This window comes from Nannospalax galili, unplaced genomic scaffold (genome assembly GCF_000622305.1).
Source record: "Nannospalax galili isolate Female #2095 unplaced genomic scaffold, S.galili_v1.0 scaffold1007, whole genome shotgun sequence".
NCBI lineage: Eukaryota > Metazoa > Chordata > Mammalia > Rodentia > Spalacidae > Nannospalax > Nannospalax galili.
This window is the reverse complement of record NW_008355473.1, coordinates 478,800-502,749: the sequence shown is the minus strand read 5'-3', so window position 1 is coordinate 502,749 and position 23,950 is coordinate 478,800.

Here is a 23,950-nt window from a genome sequence, read left to right as displayed (position 1 = left end):
ATCAGCTTTCATAGGTACACGGGTCTCTGCGAGATTGGGGAATGGACAGATTTAATACAAGAAGCTCACCATCTTCTCCCCATGGACCCCTGCATTCCTCAAAGGAATTCACAAAGCCCATGTAAAAATAGCAACACCATCCTCATCAAAAATGCACACGATAAAGGATGCTAAGTGAGACTTTGCAGAATGCTGAAGAGTAAATAAAACAGCTCAGAAAAACACCAGAAAATGTTCCGAGGAAGCATTTAATTAAAAAGCCCCAGGCCCAACACAGCATATGAGCTTTGGGTGATGGTGTTTTAACAAACACACCTTTCCAAGGAAAACTGGAACATATAATGTAGTTAATTTCCTTTAGACTACAATGAGCATCTTTCAGACTTCTTTCAGATTGTCTCAGTTTGAAGCTGTCAGCTTGAGTTCTGCCTCTGTTTATTTTCCCATAGATCTTGTGAAGGTTTGTGACATGAGCCCTGACAGAAGGATTATTGCATTTCCTAAAATACTTTTTTTCAGCTATTAGATATGCAACTGCTTTGAGACACCCTATTTCTCTGCAAGTGGAAATTTTCTATTAAGTACAATATTGGATCCTCCTCCAAATGATATATGGGTGAATTAATACATTTGTGTAGGTAGATCTATATCTCCAGGGTATCAAAGCATAAACATGTTGCAATATATATATATATATATATATGTGTGTGTGTGTGTGTGTGTGTGTGTGTGTGTAGACAGATACAGAAAGATAAGTATTCATGTATATACTTGTGCATGTACATATTTTCACTTCTAAAATTGCACTTTGCGTTTCTAAAAGTCATCTCTGCCTTGCCTTAATTTCTTTGACCAAAAGCAGCAAAACCACAACACAAACTAAAATTACTCTGAGGCCTACAGCTAAAGGTGAGGCACCTAGCCTGACTTGGTGCTTAAGCAAATCCCATTTTGTTTAGTGTGTTGACAACTGTGTTAGTCTCCTCGTCAACAAATTCTTCTTATTCTTCTCATCTCAACTCAAAATTTATCTCATCTTTCTCCAGAGTTCATGTGGAATTCCCTGTCTGCCATTCAGTGCTTCACCTACATCCTTAGGGCCATGGTTCTCATAACCTGATTTGTAAAATTATTGTTATCTGTCAAAAAGATTCTTTAAGAGTATAGATAGTTCAAAGAGTTAATCACACTGAAGTGGATATGGGGAGAATAAGTGAAGAAGAAAAAGAGTCTCTGGCATAGATTAATATTAGCCTAGACTCATGGGAAGAGGGAATACATTTACATCACAGTGATGTTATTATTGATGAGCTCCGCATTTATTAGTTTTATACCATCCATGCCGGGAAACTGAGAGCCATTCCCAAGCATGCTTTCTAATCATAACAATGCTCTCCCATCCATGAAAGTCATATCTGTCTTCCTGTAGTTTTTATGATTCAAAAATGCATTCAAAAGTACACTACAATGATAACTCTATAGTGGCTAACCATGGAGCCACTAGCCTCCTTAAAAATATAATGCATATGATATAATACTATATATATAAACATTTTTTCTTACAATTTCAGGAATTTCAGAAGTGCTATGAAACCCATCCATCCATTGATCAACTTCTTGGTAAAGAATTCCTCGCCTTGATTGGGTCCAAGTAGAGTAATGAATAATCTATGGCTTCCTCTTTCAAAGGGCTAGCTCTCCAATATCAAATGTTTATGAAAGAGTTAATAACAATAAGACATATGGGTAAGTACTAATTATGTACTGGAGACAGAGCATTCTATTGCTGACTATTAACATATGGTAGGATCGAAATCCTTGTAAATGGCCACAGTGGAAAGAAGACTTTTTACTGAGTCTTCTGAAGCTTCATCTGATGACACTGGTGCAGCAAAGGAGGATGGAGTTTGGGGTTGGCATAAAGTATACTTGGTGAGTAAGTAAATGGTGTACGAACAAAATGCTCCCTGACCCTCATGAAAAAAACAAAATTTTTTCATTAGTCCCTAGCCTCCTTTGGGATTAGCCTTTCCAACCACAGCACTACTTAATCCACAGATTTTTTTTTAACCCCAAATAAAACTCTGTGAGACATGTTTTAGATGAGTTTAGAAGTTTGTTTTTTCTTTTTGCTTTTTTTTTTCTAAAAAAATTCCCAAAGTTATACAAGGTGAACTCTGGAATAGAAAGTTCACAGCAGGTCTTAGGAAGGGCACGCTTGTACTTCTATTTCGATTTCTCTTTGATGTTTCAAATTCTTAATAATAATATCTTCTAACAGTAATTGCCCAACTTTAAGAAGTAATTCATTTTCTTTGAAATCCAGACATTACCTGCCTCTTTTATATGAGAACAACCTTGAAGGCTTCATAAGAATGTCATCAAATTAGGCAATAGGAGAAACCTCTTAGCCAATTCATAATCATTTCTAGTTGTTTCATTAAATCATTTTGTATGGGGCTGGAGAGATGGCTCAGCGGTTAAGAACACTGACTGTTCTTGCAGAAGACCCAGGTTTGAATCCCAGCACCCACAAGGCAGCTAACAACTGTCTGTAACTCCAGTTCCAGGGGATCCAATAATCTCTTCTGTCCTCCATGGGCATTGCATGACACGGATGCACTTACCTACATGCAGGCAATACACGCATATACATAAAATAAAAATAATAAATAAAAAATACTTTAAAAATTGTTTTGTATGGACTCCAAAATATTGTCTTCAGATGGAGACAGTTGCTCTCTTAATTCTTTATACAGATGTTACATAGTGTAAGGGTGTCATGTATTTGGTGTCATTTCTACTAAAGTGAAAGGATCTTACTTTTATAAGAAAACATCCTGCAAGAGAGTTCAAGAAGTTAAGAGTACAACTACAAATGTCTTGCTTCCTTTAATGCCTCATCATGTCCTTTTCCCAGATAAATCAAAGAATTAACGTAATAGAGTGAGTTCACGTCCCAACTCTACTACCCAATAATCGTATGGCCTTGATCAAATCACCTAACCTCAATTTTTGTCACCAGAGAAAATTAGGGTAATAAAAATTACTGTAGCTTTCTGTGGTTGAAACGAGGTCCAGCCGAGGTTCTGTATGTGAAGACAGGCTCTTTAAGCACTGTGCCAGTTGGTAAGTGATAACTTGTGTGGTATCGGGGTCTTAAAGGACAGACTGAAGTAGGGGTGCAGGAGCTGAGGTCACAGCAGTACACATTGCTCTTTCACCTGCCGCTGCTCCTCAGTCCAGCACTGCCAAGATCTTAATCAGCTAGCCAGCATCTGAGCTGTCCCTAACTTCAGAACCACTTTCAGAAAAAGGTAAGACGCAGGACTGGAGAGATAGTTCAGTGGTTCAGAATACCTACTACTCTTGCAAAGGACTCAAGTTCAGTTCCCAGCATCCATGTAGGGAAGCTCACAACCACCTGTAATGGCAGCTCCAGGGGGATCCTACACTTCTGACCTCCAAGGACACCTGCACTCACATGCACATACCCACACAGAGACATGTACACACATACACACATAATTTAAAAATAATAAAAATAAATATTTAAAAAGAAAAAAACTAGATACATTTGAATACTTGTTCCAAAGTCTGAAGGCAGAGTGAAAAAAGCAACTGAATTCAGAGAATTCTGAGTTCCTGATTTGTTATTCAACAACCAGTTAAGTTATTCATGTATACTAGAATATAAATACATCCTTATGATAGGGCTGAGAAGTGAACTTGGTAAAGGGGAGAAGCATTTTTTTTAATTTTTTTTAAATTAATGTATACAGAACAGGGTGAGTTCAATGGAATGGCAATTCAGAGGCAAAGTCAGGAACAGATGGCCGCTCTCCGAGTGCCACCCCACAATGGGATTTTTTTTTTTAATTTCAAGGTAAATAGAAACAAATGTTTTGGTGCATTTTGTACCAAAATATAGATCTCACAAGAAGCATTTTTCCATCATGAATTGAATTTCTTATTAATCACATTTTAAGGCATTCACTGTGCTCTCACATTAAATTACTCTTACAGATAATGTGTTTAGTTCTGAGTTTTAAAATTTTTGTTTTGTTTTATGTGGGTTATGTGGACATATTTAGTTACTTCAAGGTATTTAAGACATTTAATTCCTAACCTTCTATCCTGTACACATCCTTGCACAACTCTCCACATTGTTTTAAAGGTAGCACCTCTTCCCTCAACCCCCCCTCTCATTTTTATTTTTTGAGATAGGATCTCATTACATAGCCCCAGGCTAGGCTCAATTTTGTGATCTTCCTGTCTCAGTCTCCCAAGGGCTGGATTCTTTTCCTCCTCCTCCCCCTCCCCCTCCTCTTCCTCCTCCTCCTCTTCCTCTTCTTTTTTCTTTTCTTTCTTTTTTTTTTTGAGACAGGGTCTGGCCTGGAGCTCACTATGTAGACCAGGCTGGCCTTGAACTCACAGAGATCCGCCTCCTTAGTGCTGGCACCAAAGGCATGTGCCACTACCCCTGGCTGGGTTCTTTTCTTTTAAGGGAAGGGCTACAAATGCAAAGATAGGACTTTAAACACAAATGCACAAAAAAGTAGCATTCTGAACATGATAGGATGGTGTGATACCTTTTGCAGTCCAAGGTTTTCCAAAATTTGGTATGTAGACTACTGAAAGACATGAAAGTATTGCAGGAAGGACATAAGTAAAGCTTTCTTTAAAAAAAATTTATTGTTTTTATTTTATGTGTATGAGTGTATTGCCTACATATATGTAAGTGCATCTGTGTCCTGCATTGCCCTCAGAGGTCAGAAGGTGTTGGATCCCCTAGAAGTGGAGTTACAGACAGTTGTTAGCGGCCATATGGGTGTTGGAAATTGAACCCAGGTCCTCTGCAAGAGCAGTCAGTGCTCTCAACTGCTGAGCCATCTCTCCAACCCAAGTAAAGCTTTCTTAAATGTTGTAAGTTTAATATGTATCAGAAAAAATATATGTCCAGCTGATCAAAGGCCATGGTCCACTGATATTTGGGAGTGGATGAGGTACAGTGGGAGCCACTGTCATGGTGTGTTATGTAGCCTGTGTGAACCACAAAAGCAGGGCTCATGTGTGCCCGAAAAATGTTTTCCATCTTTAATAGCTTGGAACCTGGAGTTGAGGGCAAGACTAGTTGGCCCATAAAGACAAACAACAGAAAACATATGGTTCCACAATGGAAAACCGAGCAACTGTTCCCCCTTTGTATAATGAGGAGAGTAACTCTTATAATATTGTGATGAGGATTAAATGAAATAAAAAATACATATTCCTAATGTATCCAGGGAAAGACCCAAAATAAACTAGCAGTAAGTATAGTTTTTATTATTGTTTACTAATATGATGATTTTTGTTAGAGGAGTGGTTTTCTAAAAACAGTACTAGGGTCACATTTGTTATCTTATTTTATCAACCTACAAATGAAGGTAATTATTTGAATGTAACCTTTGCAGAGCCATTAAGGAAAGCTGTTTCTTCCTGCAATTATATCCATAATTTGTTTACCATCCCCATGCATAATCGAGATACTCTCAATTATCACAATGAAATTTTCAGTGTCTCACCAAGGAGCATTCTGCTTTGGTCTTAAATGACACATAGCTTTATCATGATATAATCCTATCTAAATGCTTACTAGAACCAATAATGTTAACAATACTATATTCACAACAAATTACAAGGGTTTTTTTTTCATAGAACTCAGATTTTGTGATATAATGTAGTAATATATATGAGTTCTAAAGTTGAAAGTGGTAATTAAAAAGAAAGTGACAGCATTACCAAGAACCTAGTACTGTTGCAGAATATGTACCTTTTAAAGTATATTATGTAGCCAGGGAGAAGAGTGAAAACAAACATGAAGACCAAAAAAATAAAATAAAGCCAGTGGCTGGAAAGACAGCTTAGGGTTTAAGAGCACTGGCTACTCTTGCTGAGGACCTGGGTTCTCTTCCCAGGATCCACGTGGCAGTTAACACCCATCCTTAACTCCAGTTCCTGGGTATTCAGCATCCTCTTTTGGCCCCCACAGGCATTGCATGCACATGGTACACATATACATATAAAATATAAATTAAAAAATTTTAAATCTAGCTGTCCCTCTGAGGATCAAGGACAGTACTATAGGAATTCTTTGTTTTGCCTATTCGTTTTATAATGTTTGTTTTTGAGATAGGGTCTTACTATGTGGCCTCAGCTGGCCTAGAACTCTGTGTAGATCAGGCTGGCCTTCAATGTGCAGTTATCCTCCTGCCTCTGTGTCTTGAGTACTGCATCTATAGGCATACATCACCATTCCCAATCCATAAAAAACTTTGAAATTATGTAATTGAATATTTATGATAAACTGGCATAAGTTCAGAAGTTAACCAAACTGTTTCTACAAAACAATATATTAATAAAATATACTTGGTTCATAATTCTAAGTAAAGATTATCATCTATTAGGATTGCCATGAAAAATGTACATAGTAAATCTAAAACATTAAGTTTCTTCAATATATCAGGTTGTCAACAAAGCACAAAAATATGTCAAACCATTTATTGAACTATATCTACAGCATGTTTATTTAGTATTCATTGATGCAAACATTAACAATGTGTAGGAGAAACCAAACAAGGATAGGTTCACTATTATCTAAATATCATAAATGAGAATACTGTAGATTAAGTAACAGAAATTTTAAAAGCCTAGAACTAAGTATAAACGGTTTGAACTGTCATTTTTCATTAATGCATTTATCACTTTGAAATGACACTTGGTTTTCCTAGTGCTATTCTTTGCTCTGAAATCTACTTTGATAGTAATCACTTAACTATCTTCTTTTAAAAAATTTGGAGTCATTAAGAAAATTTTATTTCATTTTATTTTATGTGTATGAGTGTTTTTCCTGCATGTATGTAAGTGCACTATGAGTGCAATGCCCATGGAGATCAGAAGGGGGCATCAGATCCTATGGAACTGGAGTTATGGATGGTTGTTAGCCACCATGTGGGTGCTGGGAACTAACCTAGGTCCTCTGCAAGAGCAACCAGTGCTTGTAACTGCTGAGTCATCTCTCTAGCCCCCCCCCTCTATCTTTTGGTTAATGTTTATATAGATATCTTTTCCTATATATATTTTTTTACTTTTAGATATATTTATTTGTATATTTACATTTCAACTGTTTCCTGTAATGAGCATATAGTTTGATCAAATTTTAATCTAATCTAATAATCTCTTTTATTTGGAGTGTTTAGTCCAAACCTAGGAGAGGTTTTCTATTTTTAAGGATTCATGTAATGAGATATTCAAGTGCACAGTCTTTCCATCTCAATTATTTCTATAAAATAACTTTCATAGTATAAATTGACACATTCACAGTTTCTAAAATTAAAATATAGACATCTTTTGGAACCATTGTTCTGACTACTTCTATTAGCAGTAACTGCTCTATTCTTCTCCCTCACTCAGGCAACCACTAATCATGTTCTGCTTCATTTCTTTGAAGAAATATCTGTTTTTCTTTGGCCAATTTAAAAATCTTTTTCTGTTGTTTTGTTGATTTTGCTTTTGTTGTTGAGTTTTAGGAGTTCTCTATATATACTTGATAGTAACATTGTGTCAGATGGTCAAAGATCTTCTCCATTCTGTGAGTTATTTTAGTCTTATTTTGTCTGTCCTTTGATGTCCAATATTTTAAATTTTTCAAGAACTCAAATTTGTCTTGTTTTTTTTCTTTTGTTGCCTGTGACTTTAGCATCATAGCTAAGAAGTTATTGCTAAATCAAATATCATGAAGGATTTTCTTATTTTCTTCTAAGAATTGTTTAGCATCAGATCTTATACTTAGGTCTTTGATCCATTCTGAGTTAACTTTTTATTTAGTGATAGATAAAATTAAAACTTCATTCTTTCACATGTAAATATCCAGTTTCCTAACACTATTTGTTAAAAGACTGTCTTTCTCTATCCAATTATCTCAGCATCCTCATCAAAAAATCATGTATCTTTGAAGTTTTACTCTGAGTCTCTATTTTGTTCCACTGGTCTATGTCAACATATAACATTACTTTGATTACTATAGATTTATAGTAAGTTTTGAAATCAGAAAGGTAAATACTTCAGCTTTGTTCTTATTCAAGATTGCTTTGACTAGTTGGAGAACCTTGAAATCCCATATGAATTTTCTATTTCTCCAAAACTCTCCCATTGAGCTTTAGATAGAGATAGAATTGAATCTGTAGAACCCTTTGAGTAGTTCTGATATCTTAACAAATTAGGTCTAGAATTGATTCTTTAAATATTTGGTAGCATTTATTAATAAACCTACCAGGCCTAGATTATTCTCTGGATGATTTTAGACTACTAATTCAATCCCTTGTTATAGATCCAGTCAGATCTTTTGTATTTTTTAGTACATTAGTTGGTCAAGTTATCCAGTCATCCAGTTTCATTAATTTATCTGGTTTCATATCATTGATCTGCTTTATTACTATACAATTATTTATAGCATTCATTCATACTATTTTTATTTCTCTATGGTTGGTATTAATATCCTCTCTTGATTATTTTAGTAATTTAATTCTTCATTCCAGGACAAAATATTGTCATAGTTGATCTTTTCAGAAAAGTGATTTTTTTTTGTTTACTGATTTTTTTTCTAATAGTCTTCCATTTTCTATTTAATGCATGTCCTCTTTAATATTATTTTCCTTGTCTATTTGCTTTGGGTTTACTTTGAGTTTCTTTTGGTAAGTTCTGGCATGTTGCACTTTCATTTCCACTTATTTCAAAGTATTTCCTAGTGCCCTTTGCCATTTCTTCTTTGGCTCATTGTTGTTTTTTGTTTGTTTGTTTGTTTTGTTCCATTTATTTATTTAAACAGGGTCTCACTATATAGCCCAGACTGACCTCAAATTTGTAGCAGTCCTCCTGCCTCAGCTTCTAGACTGCTAGGATTATAGGCATGAACCACTGTTTGCTTAGAATCTGTTATTGGGAACTCTGATCCCTGATCTCGTTCCTAAATTAGTTTAGGGCTACTCCTTCAGAGGGAGGAATAATGAGAACAGTAGCTAGAAACTGGCAAGGTAGCACAGGGACCTTAAAGTAGCAGTTCCAAGAATGGTCCTTGCTAGAGGCTAGAAATGTTGGAAGAGAGCTCTGGTTCCTGTTTCTTTGTTATCTCCTAAATGAGCACCTCTGCCTAAAGGCTGTTTGTGACTTCATGACTGAAACTAAGAGGAGGCACCTGGACACTTGATTGGGTTAACTGGCCTGACCAGTGTCTCCCGCTTTACATAGTTCACCTCAGTTTCTGTCATAAGTCTTTTAAAGCTTAGCAGCTTGATAGTATTCTTATTTCCTAGAGCCCTTCCTGCTATACAGAACTCTCTCTCTCTCTCTCTCTCTCTCTCTCTCTCTCTCTCTCTCCTTTCTTTCTGTTAAGCTTCCTACAATAAAATACATCTTTCTAAAACTCAAAATAAAATAAAATAAAAGCCTATTATTTGTTTCTACATATTTGTGAAATGCTCAAATATCCTTGTTTTGATTTTTATTTTATAAAAACAGTTTCATATATCCTAAACTGCACATAACTTGCCATATGCCAAGGATGACCTTGAACTTCTGATCCTCCAGTGTCCAACTCTCAAGGGCTGGGATCAGGTGTGTTCTCCACTTGGTTTATGTGATGCTTGGGACTGAACCATGCTGGACAAGCACTCTACAAACTGAATTACATACCCAGATCATTGTTGTTTATTTGTTTTTGTGGTGCTGGAGATTGAATCCAGGGCCTCATGCCACTGAAATATATAATTACTAGCTCTTGGTTTTTAATATGTCCATTGTGGTGAAAGATGTACTTTGCTGATCTGAAGCCTTTTAAATTTAGTAAGGCCTTTTTTTGTGTGGTCTACCACTAGTCAAGACTAGAGGATATTCTGTGTATACTTGAAAAAATAGGATTCTACTGTTGTGGGATAGACTGGGCCTATATGATTTATATGTTGTTCAACTGTCTCCTTGCTGATCTTCTGCTTAGTTATTTTATCCATTACTGAGGGTGGAACATTGAGGTCCACTGTTGTGAATTGTCTATTTCTCTCTTCAATTCTTAATAGTTTTTGATTGATATATTTTGGGACTCTGTTGTTAGGTTCATATATGTTTATATTTGTTATGTGCTTGAGTGTTATAAATTATAGCATCTTCATTCTATTTTCCTTTTGTCATTAAAAAGTGGCTCTCCTTGTCTCTAATAACAGTGTTTATGTTGAAATACATTTTGTCTCCAGTGTCCATATGGGATATCTCTCCTCCAGTTGCTAGTCAAGGTTGTCCCAGAGACTCCTCAAAATAATGCAGGATATTGCCATTGCTCTTGGTTGACCACTAGAACTTGATGATAACATCCTACTGCTGAAGACACCACATTCTCTGGTCACAAGTCTTGGAGAAATCAAACGGGTACTGACTCAGAAGATTCCTCCTTACTGGCTAGCTTTCAGAGAACCAGAAGGTGCTATGTAGGCTTTTGGGAAAGAGAAGTCATCAACAGTCTTACCCATATATGAACCTTGTGGGCTACAATAATGACTGGCATGTCAATATATGTCTGTGGATGCTATTGTGGCACAAATGCTATGAGAGTAAACAACCTGCTTAGATTTAAACCCACTCCACATGAGGAAATACATACCTGGTACTGTAAATCAGACCAAAAACCCATGGCTGGGAAGCTCATAGGCCCCAGGGATGAACTACTACTATTATTTTGCTAAAAGGACATAGTAGCAAACCGCCCTCTAAAGATGATGTGTATCTTTTTCCTCTTTTCTTTTAGTTTTATGTGTATGGGTGTATTGCCTATAGGTATGTAAATGTACCAGTATTGTGAAATGCCTATGAAGGCCAGAAGAGGGCATTGAGTCCCCTGGAACTGGAGTTACAGACAGTCGTTAGCTGCCATGTGGGTGCTGGGTGTCGAACCTGGGTCCTCTGGAAGAACAGCACGTTCTTAACCTCTGAGCCATCTCTCCAGCCCCTAAAGATGTGTATCTTTACACATAGATTAGTGCTGCTTTCAGCCCTTGTCAGAGAAGCTTTGTGCAGTGGACTGAAGTTAATACAGAAACTCACTCACAAGTGATCAAAGTGCAGAGAATAAGTGTCTGTGTAGTGCTCAGCCATAACTGGGATATCTATCACTTGCCCTTCCCCCAAGGCTCAGGGAACATTGCAGAAGTGGATGGAAAGATTCTAAGAGCCAGAGGTCAGGGAGGACCAGGGTGAAATAGTGTCTTCTGCATTCATGAACTCACAGCAGCTGTGGCTGCCTACACAAGCCTTGCACATGATCAAGCCAATCAATTTTCCAGCATGGAGGTAGAAGGAGCGCACAAGGCCCTACTCCTATTTGAGGAGTAGGTGCTGCTAGGGAAGGAAGAGTCATTTCTTTAGGGATATGGTCCCTGGTGGGTCACCCATGCTCCAGGGGATGGCACCACTATCACACCTATATGTATGGCTAGCACAAATTGGACTCACTGGGGTATAAAAATGTATTAAAATAAGGGGGATGGAGAGATGGCTGTGGTTGAGACTGGCTGCTCTAACAAAGGACCTGGGTTTGATTCCCAGCACCCACATGATGGCTAACAACAGACTGTAACTCCAGTTCCAGGAGATCCGACATCCTCTTCTGACCTCCTGAAGCATTGCATGACATGAGTGCACTTGCATACATGCAGGCAGTACATTCATACACATAAAAAAATAAAAATAAGCCAGGCGTGGTGGCACATACCTTTAGTCCCAGCACTTAAGAGGCAGAGGCAGGCAGATCTCTGTGAGTTGAAGGCCAGCCTGGTCTACATAGTGAGTTCCAGGCCAGCTGGGGCTACAGGGAAATCCTGTCTCAAAAAGACCAAAATAAGAAAAGAATAAAAATAAAATAACATATTAAAATTAAAAGAGAGAACATGAAATCATGAGCGAGGGCAAATCCAGGAGGGGTTGGGGGAAGAATGGGGGGTGAATGTGATCATGTATGAAATTCTCAAAGAATTAATTTAAAATATGGTATTAAAATGTTTTATCTAAGCTGGGTGTGGTGGCGCATGACTGTAGTCTCAACACTTGGGAGGCAGAGGCAGGCAGATCTCTGTGAGTTCAAGGCCAGCCTGATCTACATAGTGAGTTCTGGGACAGCTGGGGATACAGGGAAACCCTGCTTCAAAAAGACAAAAAAAAATGTTTTATCTAACATCATAGCACTTCAGCTCTCTTTATATACAAAATGTGTTCTTAGCAGGGCATGGTAATGCATGCCTATAATCTAGCACTTGAGAAGCTGAGGCAGGAGGCCAATCTGAGATACATAGTTAGACTGTCTTGTAAAAATATTAGAGTGTCCATGGAGACAGCATATAGTTGGCCATTTTAAAATCTACTCTTCAAATCTCTGCCTCTTGCTTGGAGCATTTAATTTATTTACATTTACATGTAATTATGGATGTTATATCTGCCTTATTTTTTTATCTCTGTAACGTGTGTATGCATGTGTGTGAAGACACGTGTGTGCTGTGGCATGTGTGTGGAGGTCAGAGGACAACCTTAGGTGTCAGTCTTCACCTTCTGCCTCGATTGAGACGTGGTCTCTTATTGTTCACCATTGCATCCACCAGGCCAGCTGACCTGAAGGCTTCTCTTGACTCTGCCTCCCACCTCACCATGGGCACACTAGAACGACTGTATTGGTCTTTATGTGGATTCTGGGGACCCAAACTCAGATCTTCAAGTTTGCACAGTGAGTACTTTACCCACTGAACCATCTTCCCAGTCTTATATCTGCCTAATTTTAAAAAATTCTTTTTTCTCTGGAAAGGGGAAAGTCAGTCTCTTTTAAGGGTGAGGCTCTTGGTAGGTTAACCAGGCTCTCCAGTGGATGGACCCATGCTGAAGGACATTTGGGGATATATATATATATGAAATTGGGCACATATATATATGTACATGAAATTGGGCACAGGTAGTATGGGGTGTACATAGGAGAAGGTATCTAAATATGATCAAAATGTATTGTATGAAATTCACAAAATTTCAATTGAAAAGGAAACATTCTTTTTTCTCATTCTCAAAACTATGCTTCTCTTGAATAGACTATGCCACCAAAGTCATTCTTTTTTCCTTAACATTCAAGGTGCTATTGACCTCATATAGTGTACTTTTTACCTCAGACATTGAGGCTTTCATGTCTGGAGACATGACATGTTTTGAAAAACATTGCTCAGTCTAAACTCACAGATAAGTTAGAACAACTTTTAGTGCCTTTGTTAGTAATTCTAATATTTGTGTTGTTTCTGATTTGGTTTGGGTTGAGGGTTTCTTCATGATGGGTCAGATTTTCTTGTTTTTTTTTGTATGCTTGGCAATACTGTTTGGATGCCAGGCAGTGTTAATGTTACCTTACTGGGGACTGAGTATTGTCATAAATATCTTTTAGTTTTGTTTCAGAACACAGTTAAGTTCCTTGAAGACACTTTGGTTATTTCAAATCTTACTAATCAGGCAGGACCAATAGACTTTCTGTCTGGAGCTGATTATTCCTCACTACTGACCCTCTGAATACTCCATTACTCCATGAATTAATGAGACATTCTGGTCTGAATGGGAGGAACCAGTGCCAAGATTGGAGTTTTGAAAGGGCTGATACTGTTCCTTCTAATGTTTTTTCAATGATTTTCTTCTCAGCCTTCTTGTTTCCCTTTGTGGTGTTACAAATCAAACCCAGGGTCTTACAAATGCTAGGCTAGCACTCTGTAGCCCACTCCTATTTTTCCAATTTTAACTAGTTTTCTTGCTTTCGTGTGTTAATGAATATTTGTCTTCATGGTGTGACACAGCCCAAGTATGCTAGAGCTGTTGCTGTAAATAATAAAGACACTTCCAGCAGAGTTCTCTCCGTGTGCCACTCTCGTCTGCAGTATACTTTTTCCTGAGAACTTGTTCCTTGGTCTCTCCAGACTCTCAGGTACCATGCCTTGACCCAGGGAGTCTGCCATCCTCCACCCGGGTTCCCCTTTACTGCACCACAACCTAAAACCTGACTCAAGGCAGTACATTCTGGTCACCATAGGGCCACCTCTAATTTTTTTTCCTGTCTTTAGGAATCACTGTCACTCAATGCCTCACATCTAGGGTCTTGAGCATCATTATTTCATATATTTTGTTTGCTTTTTGGTTGTTTCAGGGAGAGGGTAAATAGGTAAGTTAGTTGCCAAGGTATTGGGAGGGCAGGAGAAGGTCCCACAGTGTCAGCATATGGAAACCCAAACTTGGCAAGATGTGTCAGAGGTCAAGCATTGACAATAGGCAAAGTACCAAACAGGCAGATGATGGACATCAGGGATGTAATAGCTTATAGAGTGGATGTAGTCACACAGACTGGGTGAGAGATTGGCTTCTTGTTTCCATGAAATAGAAGAGATCAAGTTAGAACAACAACCCCAAAGCAGGATCAGAGGCAGATACAGAGACCCTGAAAGAGAGTAATACTGGAGAGACCAGCACAGATTGAATTGATGCCCAGCTACCAAGCAACCAAGATTTTCCTTGCTCATGACCTAGGTTAATCCAGAACCTGTGACAAAGATTAGCCTGCCATAGGGAGCTAAATGACCCAGCTGAAAAGATCGGAAAAGCCCTATCTGACTCAACTTCCTAAATCCTGTTTCAGGTGTGAGCCTCAGAATGTCCTCATGATGCTGATTTATCTCAGTAGTTACAAGATAAAAGAAGCTGATTCTTAAATAGAGTAGCTCACTGAGCAGGGCAGAGAACAGCTGTATTCTGGAGTCAATAGAAAATTGTCTTTGCCCCCAAGAAATTCTGAAATGTCACAGTTTAGTCACTACAGGGTAGAGAACACAAGAGTTTTCTCTGTGATTCTGCTTTTCTTTAAAATAGCAAATTATTTTTGTAGTGAAAGAAAAACAAATATTTTGTATGTATATAATGACATTTATTTTAACTTACAGCATGTAAATGCACATTCATTTTGACGTAAAGGAAAGTTGGCCATTATTGTCATTGCTTATTTGTTTTTTCAAGATAGGAACATCCTATGTAGCCCAGGCTGGCCTCAAACTCAACATCCTCCTGTTCTCAACCTTCCTAGTGATGTGATTATAGGAGTGTGCCACCATGACAAGTTCATTACTGAATTTACATTAGGTTCTCTGAATGGAGTTCCAGTGTTCTAAAAAACTATACTATACTCATAACATATATTCTAGGATTCCTGAAAACCAGTAGATAAAGCCATAAATCTATGGTTCTTTCATGCTTAGAGCACTGGTGTCTCTGAGATTATGGAAGCAGCAGGCTTAATTCTTCCATTCTCTTTCAGCAAGTAGGCAGGGAACAGTAAGTAATCATAACTGGTATAGCCAATGCCAAGGAAAATCTCTAAAGCAGGGCTGAATAGATTAGTGGCGGCTGTTGATTAATGGCAAACCCTTCATCAAGCAAATCCCCTAAGTTACTTGCCATGGGGTGCACTCCTGGATCTACGTGATTCCTTTAAGCTATCCTTTTTAGCCCCCTGGGATAATCCCCATCTATTCACTCATGAAGAAATCTTTCAAAATCAATTGGGTGGTGATTACTGGCCATTATCTGCCTGCTGTGCTTGAAAGGGATATAACTGCAATCTAGAGAAAACCTTCAGGCTGAGCTGAAAAATATCTCAGCATATCTAAAAGTAGCAAGCATTACTCCCAAGTTGGAAAATCAAAGTCAAGTCACAGTCTTTTCATAATATTGCCTTGTTATGTGTACCAAGGTGTTATATTTCTAAAGCAACTAGCATTAATGTGTGAAAGAGACATAATTTAAAGGGAAGAATCAAGTGAAAGGAACCATTTGACAGTGGAACCCATCAATGTATCCAGGCCAATGACTGAGTAACAGATTTGCAACACTCTGCTTTGCCCTCTGGATAGGCTCTTAGTCACTGCAATGTCTGCTATAGTCGCCTCTGTGATTCTCTGAGGTTCTCTGTCTGCTTATAGACCTAGAACTATGGATGTAGACTATAGAAAGTATCTAAAATCCAGTTTGTTGATGGAGGAAGTGGAAGTCTGGAATGTGAATTAAATCCCTCAGTGTTGTCTGAGTGAAGACTGTTAGTCCTGTCTTCATTCTGAGACACTGCTGTTTTCATTCTGTGCCCTTTGTTTTGAACCTTACTTTCACTTGTTTGTCCAAATGTACTGGGGCTAAGGTTTAGCAACCTCTTCCTTTAATAGCTACATATCATCTACTCCCAATTTCTGACTGGCACTTTTATGGGGAGGGTGCCACAAAATATGGAGACTATTCTGATACTCACTACAAAGATAATTTTTAAAACTTTTTATTATTTATTTTTATGTGTAGAAGAGTTATGCCTGCATGTAAGTGCACCCATGTTGTGCAGTGCCCACAGAAGCTAGAAGAGGGCATCAGATTCCCTGGAACTGGAGTTAGCTGCCATGTGGGTGCTGGGATTCAAACCTGGGTCTTCTACAAGAGCAGCCAGTGCTCTTAACAACTGAGCTATCTCCAGACCAATCTAATCTAAGAACCAGGAATTATTTGTTGGAATTAATACCATAGGATCATGAATTTCTTGGATCAAATTCATTTATGGAAGAATATGGTGGCTCAGACCCAAAATCCCAGCTTGGGACGTTGAGGCAGGAGGATTGTCATGAATATGAGGCCATCCTGAGCCACAGAGTAAGACCTGTCTTGAAAAACTAAACAATAGCAACCAAAAAATGTTTACTTATGATGCTCAAAAATATCAGACAAAGGAAGGAAAAGATTACTGAATAAAACTCACTAAAATGTGACTACCACAATTAGTCTCTGTGCTATCTAGAAAACAATTTTAGGAACTGGACGTGGTGGTACAGACCAGTAATCTCAGCACTTGGGAGGTAGAGGCAGAGGATACTGAGTTCAAAGGCAACCTGGGCTACATAGTAAGACCTTACCTAAAAAGATATTTTAAAATAGTAACCTAGATCTAAGAAAGTGGCATGATGTGGCAGAAAGGTCACTGCCACAGAATTCAGAAAATGATCATGTACATCCTGATTATGTAACTTATAAGTTGGGTGATCTGGGGTAAGTCTCTTGAACTTTTCTAATCTTAATTTCATTATGCATGAACTGAAAATAGAAATCCTGGCTACTTTGAAAAGCTGTTATGAGGATCAAATCAAATAATGCATGAGCAATTGTTGTAGTTCAAAAGACAGAGACTATGGTGGCAGGGAATTATTTGTGTTGTATTCCCAGCTTCTAAAGGTATCTGGCACATACATGGTAAGCACATAATAAACATGAAATATGTTAAATGTGTTAAGTAAATGAAGATGATTATAGGGGAAATTTATGTAGAGGATAAAGCGAAGTAGATAAGTTGAGCAGGCCTTGGGGGCGGCAAGAGTTCCCTCCCCTTCTGGAGGAAAATAATTGGTATCTCTTCCTTCCCTAACAGAAGCAGAGATGGTAGAAGTGAAGAAAGGATGGTCAAACTGACCTGTTCCAGAGTCTATCCTTTTTGGTTCACTGCTCCAATCCCTTCCCCCCTCTCAATCCTATTGCTGATTTTTGTTTTCAAGATTATCACTGTGCGTTGATCCCACTCATTTCAGAAATACCATTAAACCTTTACATTGTACAGTTTTATTGAGATTTGTATATGTCTACTCTTGGTCATTAGGAATTAGGACTGCCTTTCTTCATGTTAGATATAACTAACTCAGTGATCTTCACTTCCATCTCTGAAGTCTAGAGTGACCAGGGGGAAATTCAGTGGACTTGAGGGGCAGCTTAAGAAGAAAATCAGTGCAATTCTTTTTACTTCAAGTTCTAAGTGTTTACAGCTAAAAGCCTGTGGGATAGGTGTCTGGTTAAGAATGTGTTTCTCTCTGAGTTGTCCTCAATTTTACAGATGTGTTTGTTCCCTCATACACATCAGAGTTTCATGAAATTGTTTTTTCTCTGCCATAGAGATGAGGGTTTTGTGGGCCTTTGGGGAATAGATAATATACCTAAATGCCAATTGAAGAACCATTCTGCCCCAGTGGAACTATACATTTTTGCTACTTGGCAGATTTAGGGAACACTCCAAACCACACCTGTTTTTTAACACGAAGACAGGTCACAAAATTAAATCAGTTTAGTCTGGACAATCACCTTCAGTCCACTTAATACATTTCAACTAATTAATAGCCCCCAACTCCCTCCTACTCCAGTTGGTACAGACCCTTCAAACTGGCCAAATAAAACTTACCCACTTTTTGCTTTCACAAATAAAACTGAGAAGAACAAACAAAAATAGTTATATTTGCAAAGAGCAATGTGGTAAGAAGACTTTGGACCTTGAAGTTTATGGAGGGAGACTAAAGAGATAATGTCTAAAATGTGCTTGAGTTACATGTGTGAAAAGACTCTGTGGAGATAGGAAATATGATAAAGCACAAAACCTTTGTGTCTTGAAATCATCTGTCTTCTGACAGACATAGTAAGTACTAAGTAAACTACTTACAAGTATGTATGTGAGAATCTTCTCTGTCAGCTCTGGCAAAGGTAGGTTGAAAAGTTGTTTGTTATTATACCCAGCATATTAAATCAGAATCTTAGCTTCTGAGGAACAATTTCCAAAGAAAATTCCAACACAAAACCATCACTGTTAGGTAATACCTTCATATTAAGTCAAACTTCAATGTCAAGTTCAGTTCTCGGTCAATCTTGCTGTTGTGGAAGCAGAACCCTTGCTCCTTCCAATGTTCCAAAAACATCCCTGTGGGATCCCCTTGCCTCCACAAACTGGAAAATCACAAAGCACATTCTCTTTGAAGCATCAAAGTACACTAAAAAATAATGTTATCAACAGTGATCATATGATGAACTTCCATAATTTTAAGAGCTCAATTCAGTGATTTGTAACCCTTCATCTGCTTCTTCATGCAAGTCCCTTCACTTAAAAGTAGACAAAAATCTTATTTTTTCATGTGTCATCTCTTACCCTTAACAATTATACATAAGAAAACTTTTTTTTCATGAACCCTACAAAATAACAAGATGAAACACAAAATTTAGCTAAGAATGTTTCTTATGGGAATGTCAGAAACATCTGGCATAGTCTCTTCTCATTAATTCCTGTTGGCCAATATACTTCCCATTTGTTCCTAATCAGTCTTGTTTTATGTTTTAGAACTGTACTTGATGACATTACCTTTCAGGGAGCGTTGAGGCAAGGTCTCAACTGTGTAGCTCTTGCTGGCCTGGAACTTGGTGTGTAGATCAGGCTGGCCTCTTGCTCATAGAGATTCACCTGTCTCTGCTTCCTGAGTGGTAGGGCTAAAGGCCTGAGCCACCATGTCTGGCCAACATTACCTTTTTGAACTCACCCAATCTTAAGCATTTTCTAGAATTATCAAGTAGCAAAATCTGTCTTAGGAAAACCCCCCAAATCTCAGAGATGAGAAGAGCTTTGATACACTATCTGATTAAGCCATAGATAGGTGACTTTAGTTAACAAATATTATGATACCCTGTGGATAATGGGATACAAAGGAAACTCTTTTACTTCAAAGAGATTTACAGTCCAGTAGCAAGTCTCCCAAAGAACATCAGTAATCATTTGAGGGAGAAAGTATGATTATAAAAATGATCCCCAGGTGCCACCCCAGGCTTACTGATTTAGAAATTCTAGAAACGGAACTCAGAGAGCCACATTTTTTTTTGTCTTTTTGAGACAGGATTCCAACAGGTCTGAAACTCACCATATAGACCAGGCTGGCCTCCATCTCACAGAGATCCACCTGTCTCTGCCTCCTGACTGCTAGGATTAAAGGCATGCACCACCATGCCTGGATCCACATTTTTAAAAGCATCTCAGGTAATTCTAATAATGTTTAAAAACCGCAGCTCTGGTAAGTCTGAGAGACGTGCACAAAATATCAGTCAGAAAAGATATTAAATGGGGGCTTGTCTTTTAGAGACATAGGAGAAAAGAGAAGGAAAAGAGGAATTGACCAGCACACCCCTTCACAAACATCAGATACTTGGGAGAAACTACAAAGTTATCTCTTAGCCTAACTCAGACTAAATATCCTTCTAAATCATATTTACCACCAAGCTGGGTTGTGAGTTATCAACTTCATAATAGAAACAGTGCCGAAATTCCAAATCTCCAGTGACCCACCATTCTCCCTCAAATGCTTAATGTTACGTTTAGTTTCATTTAGCTGATGGGCTGCATATTTTCTTCCCATGACAGTAGTGTTCAAAAGGAATTCTAATTTTCATAGCTTTTTCCTTCAGCAGAAATACAAAAGAGTAACAAGTATAAAGTTGAATTTGGAAATGTGAGATATGTGGACTTTAAGAAAGGAAGCTCCTTGCAGAATTAGTTGGTGCATAGAAATTCTATGTAAGACCAACACTTGTTTACAGAAAAAAAAAATCACCTGGGGAATTACTATTAATGCAAAGTGCACAGAGTCTGACTTGGTAGAAGATGGATGACTGACTTTTTACCAAACACACTGGCTTATTCTAATGCGGGGTTTGATACTGCATTCCAAGGGTTTTAAGATTTCAAGACTCCAAGCTCTTACCCAAACCCCTCTTTAAATCCAAATCAGTGTTAAACGTAGTAGACTGTCAATACCTGCACATTTAATTAATCATATGAAAGGATAAATAGGGAAATTCAGTTCACTTAATGGAAGCCTACAGTGGCTAAGTGAGAGCTTAGAACCTTGCTTAGATCATGAATCACTTTTCTCCAGAACTGAGCCAAATGTAGTAAAAAAAATCAACTTAAGTAACTTGCCGTTGTTCCTTTTAGAGCATATGTAAAACATTCAAATTACTTTTAAAGTTAAAAACATGATGTATAATGTGTGTGTAACAAAAAAATTATTGACAAGGAGTGGGGTTAGAACTATTTTCTGATCAAAATAATCAGAAAAATATAATTCTGAGGATCACAGACCATAAACCAAGTGGAATCTATCTTTGGTCCAGGTATCCTGGCTACTTATGTTAGGGCTGTAATTTCCTTATTCCCACAAGAACTGTGGACCAATTTAATACATTTTGAAATTTTAAATTATTTATAACTCACAGAAAACTGATAATCTCATCCTCCCACTTTTTTGGGGGGGATCCAAAATATGACTGACTTTGGGAATGCTGAATCTGGGATGCATGCTTTATAAATGTTTAGAACATACTGTTCCTAATAGTTCCCAAACCTGGAAATATTCACTGACTCATTTATGAGTCCATGGCCTTGAACAAATTATTCAAGCCCGAGTGGAGGCTCAGCTTGCTCAACTGTAAAATGGGTAGTAGGCTGTATCTTATTAAACCCAAACTCCTGAGGCCATGATCTCCAAAACAAAAGGGTTTATTGGGCCATTTCATATACTAGCCAGAAAAAAAATGACTTTACAATGAAAACATTGTTACATATACACTATTTATATAGAACCCACATTGGCTATTGGGGTTACCTGAAGTAGGGAAGGCTTTGTGCTGGGACAAGAGATATAAAGAGAAGCAAGGGCTTCTGTACTGGTAAGGGCTGCAAGGAGGACTGCAGTCCTTGCACTGGCTCCTAGAGTGTCAGAGTGGATTTGAGCGAAGGCTTGAACACACATTCAAGAATGCAAAAACAGTACTCTGCTCTTCCAGGCCTGTAGATTGTTACTGGTCAATCTCCTCCATCTCTCTCTTCTTCTATCCCCTGGCCCTTTGTAATTAAATGTAGGACATCTCAGAATTTTTCTATCAGTCTGTATGCCTGGTCTAGGCTCTTTCCACTCACCCATGACGCTTCCCACACTAGTGCCTAACTGAGGTTTATGTGGGAGGATCACATGAGATAATTTTTGTAAAAGTGCTCTGTAAGCTGTAAAGCACTATACAGATGAAGCGGATTATTATTAGTCTTTTATGAAACTCAGCCATAAAGATGCAAAGTGACCCAGAAAAAGAAAACAGGGTAGGCAAATCTAATACATCTACAGTGCTAGAATATGACCTTACATACACAGTAGGTAGGTTTTTAATTAGTACTGAAGGAGTGAAGAAAACCAAAACACAGGTCTGTGCCTCCACCATGTCAGGGCTGGTATCAAGTAGGAATACACCTAAAGTCAAAGATGGTTTCAGCCAACTACACACAACCAGAATGACCCCAAGAGCATACGGTCTTCATTGAAAACTCACTTGATATGAAAGCGTACCAAAGCACAGAATAGGACCCACCACCCTCAATGAAATGTTTATGTCTGTAAAGAGGTAACTCTTCAGTCTTTGAACTGCAGACTGGTAGACATGGCAGAACCTGGGCAAGGGTGAATTTTCCCTGAATCCGTATATGGTAGATCTGTGTAACAGCCCCAGCAACCTCTAGAGGAAATACCAAGTTCTACAGACTGTCAGGTACCTGAGAGCTCTGTTTTGCATCTGGAAAGCTGATTTTAGTGATACCTGATTTTAAGCCAAACCAGACTCTTTCCCTAATACCACCTCACCAACACAATCAAGCAAGAAGGGGGGGGGGGGCATTTGTACTCCATAAAACAATTCTCTATAGGATTCTTTTGTTAGTTTCCTAAAATAGGTAGGATATGAATCAAATTTAAATACTCCAATTATATTACACATAACTTTCGACACAGCTATTTGGAGAATGAAGCAAACTCACACTGGGAAATACCAAATTAAAAAATGCAGGACAAAAATATTTTCTTCTGGGTGGGCCTTAATTGCCTTCGTCTTCCCCAGATCAAATGTATTTTTATATTGGGCAACATTTCCAAAACAGAATTTTACACGCCCCTCCCCCCAATTATTGAAGCGACGCAAATTAAGTTTGCTTTCAGCGCTTCAGAAATGCCCGGCTGCTAGAAGAAATGTTTTCCACTGGCCACTTGTCTGTCCTCCCCCTGGGCAGTTGTGCCTGTTGGCTCCTTTCTCCAAAAAGGCCCCTGGGGCTGTCTGGTGGAACTGACTGTAAAACTATTTTGTGCAGTAAGAATTAGTTTTTTCAAAATTTCCCAGACCACCCAGAACATGACCAATCTTTGCCAAATGTCTACTGGTTTCCCCCGTGTTTGGTTAGCTGCTCACTGAATAACTGACCCTGGTTTTTAAGTCCTTATTTGAGGAGACATGGGAAGGTTATATATATATATATTGTTTGCTTTTGAAGATGAAAGAAACCTTTCCTCTCACGAAAAACCTAGGCGGAACTCATTTTACGGGTTTGCGTTTTGCAAGAGAGAAAACACAAGAATTCAAGACCAAACAAGACGGTCCATCACATACAGAAGAGTTTAAAGAACAAGCATTTATTTGGTAGAGAAGCATTTGCAAAGAAAGCCAGGTCCTGGACCCTTGCACATCAAGCTCCGGGGGTGGGAACCATCTCTTGCAACGAAGAGGTTGTGGGAATCTCAGAATATGGTTCACGACGGCTCCAGGAGACAGCAGCTCCTGGAGAACAGGTCGGGACCGTTCCCAGCCTGCTGCATTTTTCTCTTCAAGCCCAGGCTCTACATACCAGCTGCTCAAGCAAAAAGCCCTCATCTGTCCCCGGGCCCCAGAGGTGAATTAATTAGGGCATGCGCAGGTTCTCGCAGACCCTCTGCCTCCGCACATCCGCTGAGAAACCTAGCTTGGCTAGGTGCTGAGGTCCTCAGCCGCGGATGAGCATCCCGGGAGCCCAAGCTCCTGGAGCCACCGCGCAGAGCGGGCGGGACTGGACCGAGGCGGGAGGGCGGCGAGACGGCGGGCTGGAGGGGGCCACCTGACCGGGACCGCGAGCGGGCGGACCACGGCGGAGCCGGGTGGGGCACCGGCGCGCGCCCCCGATCCCAGGCCC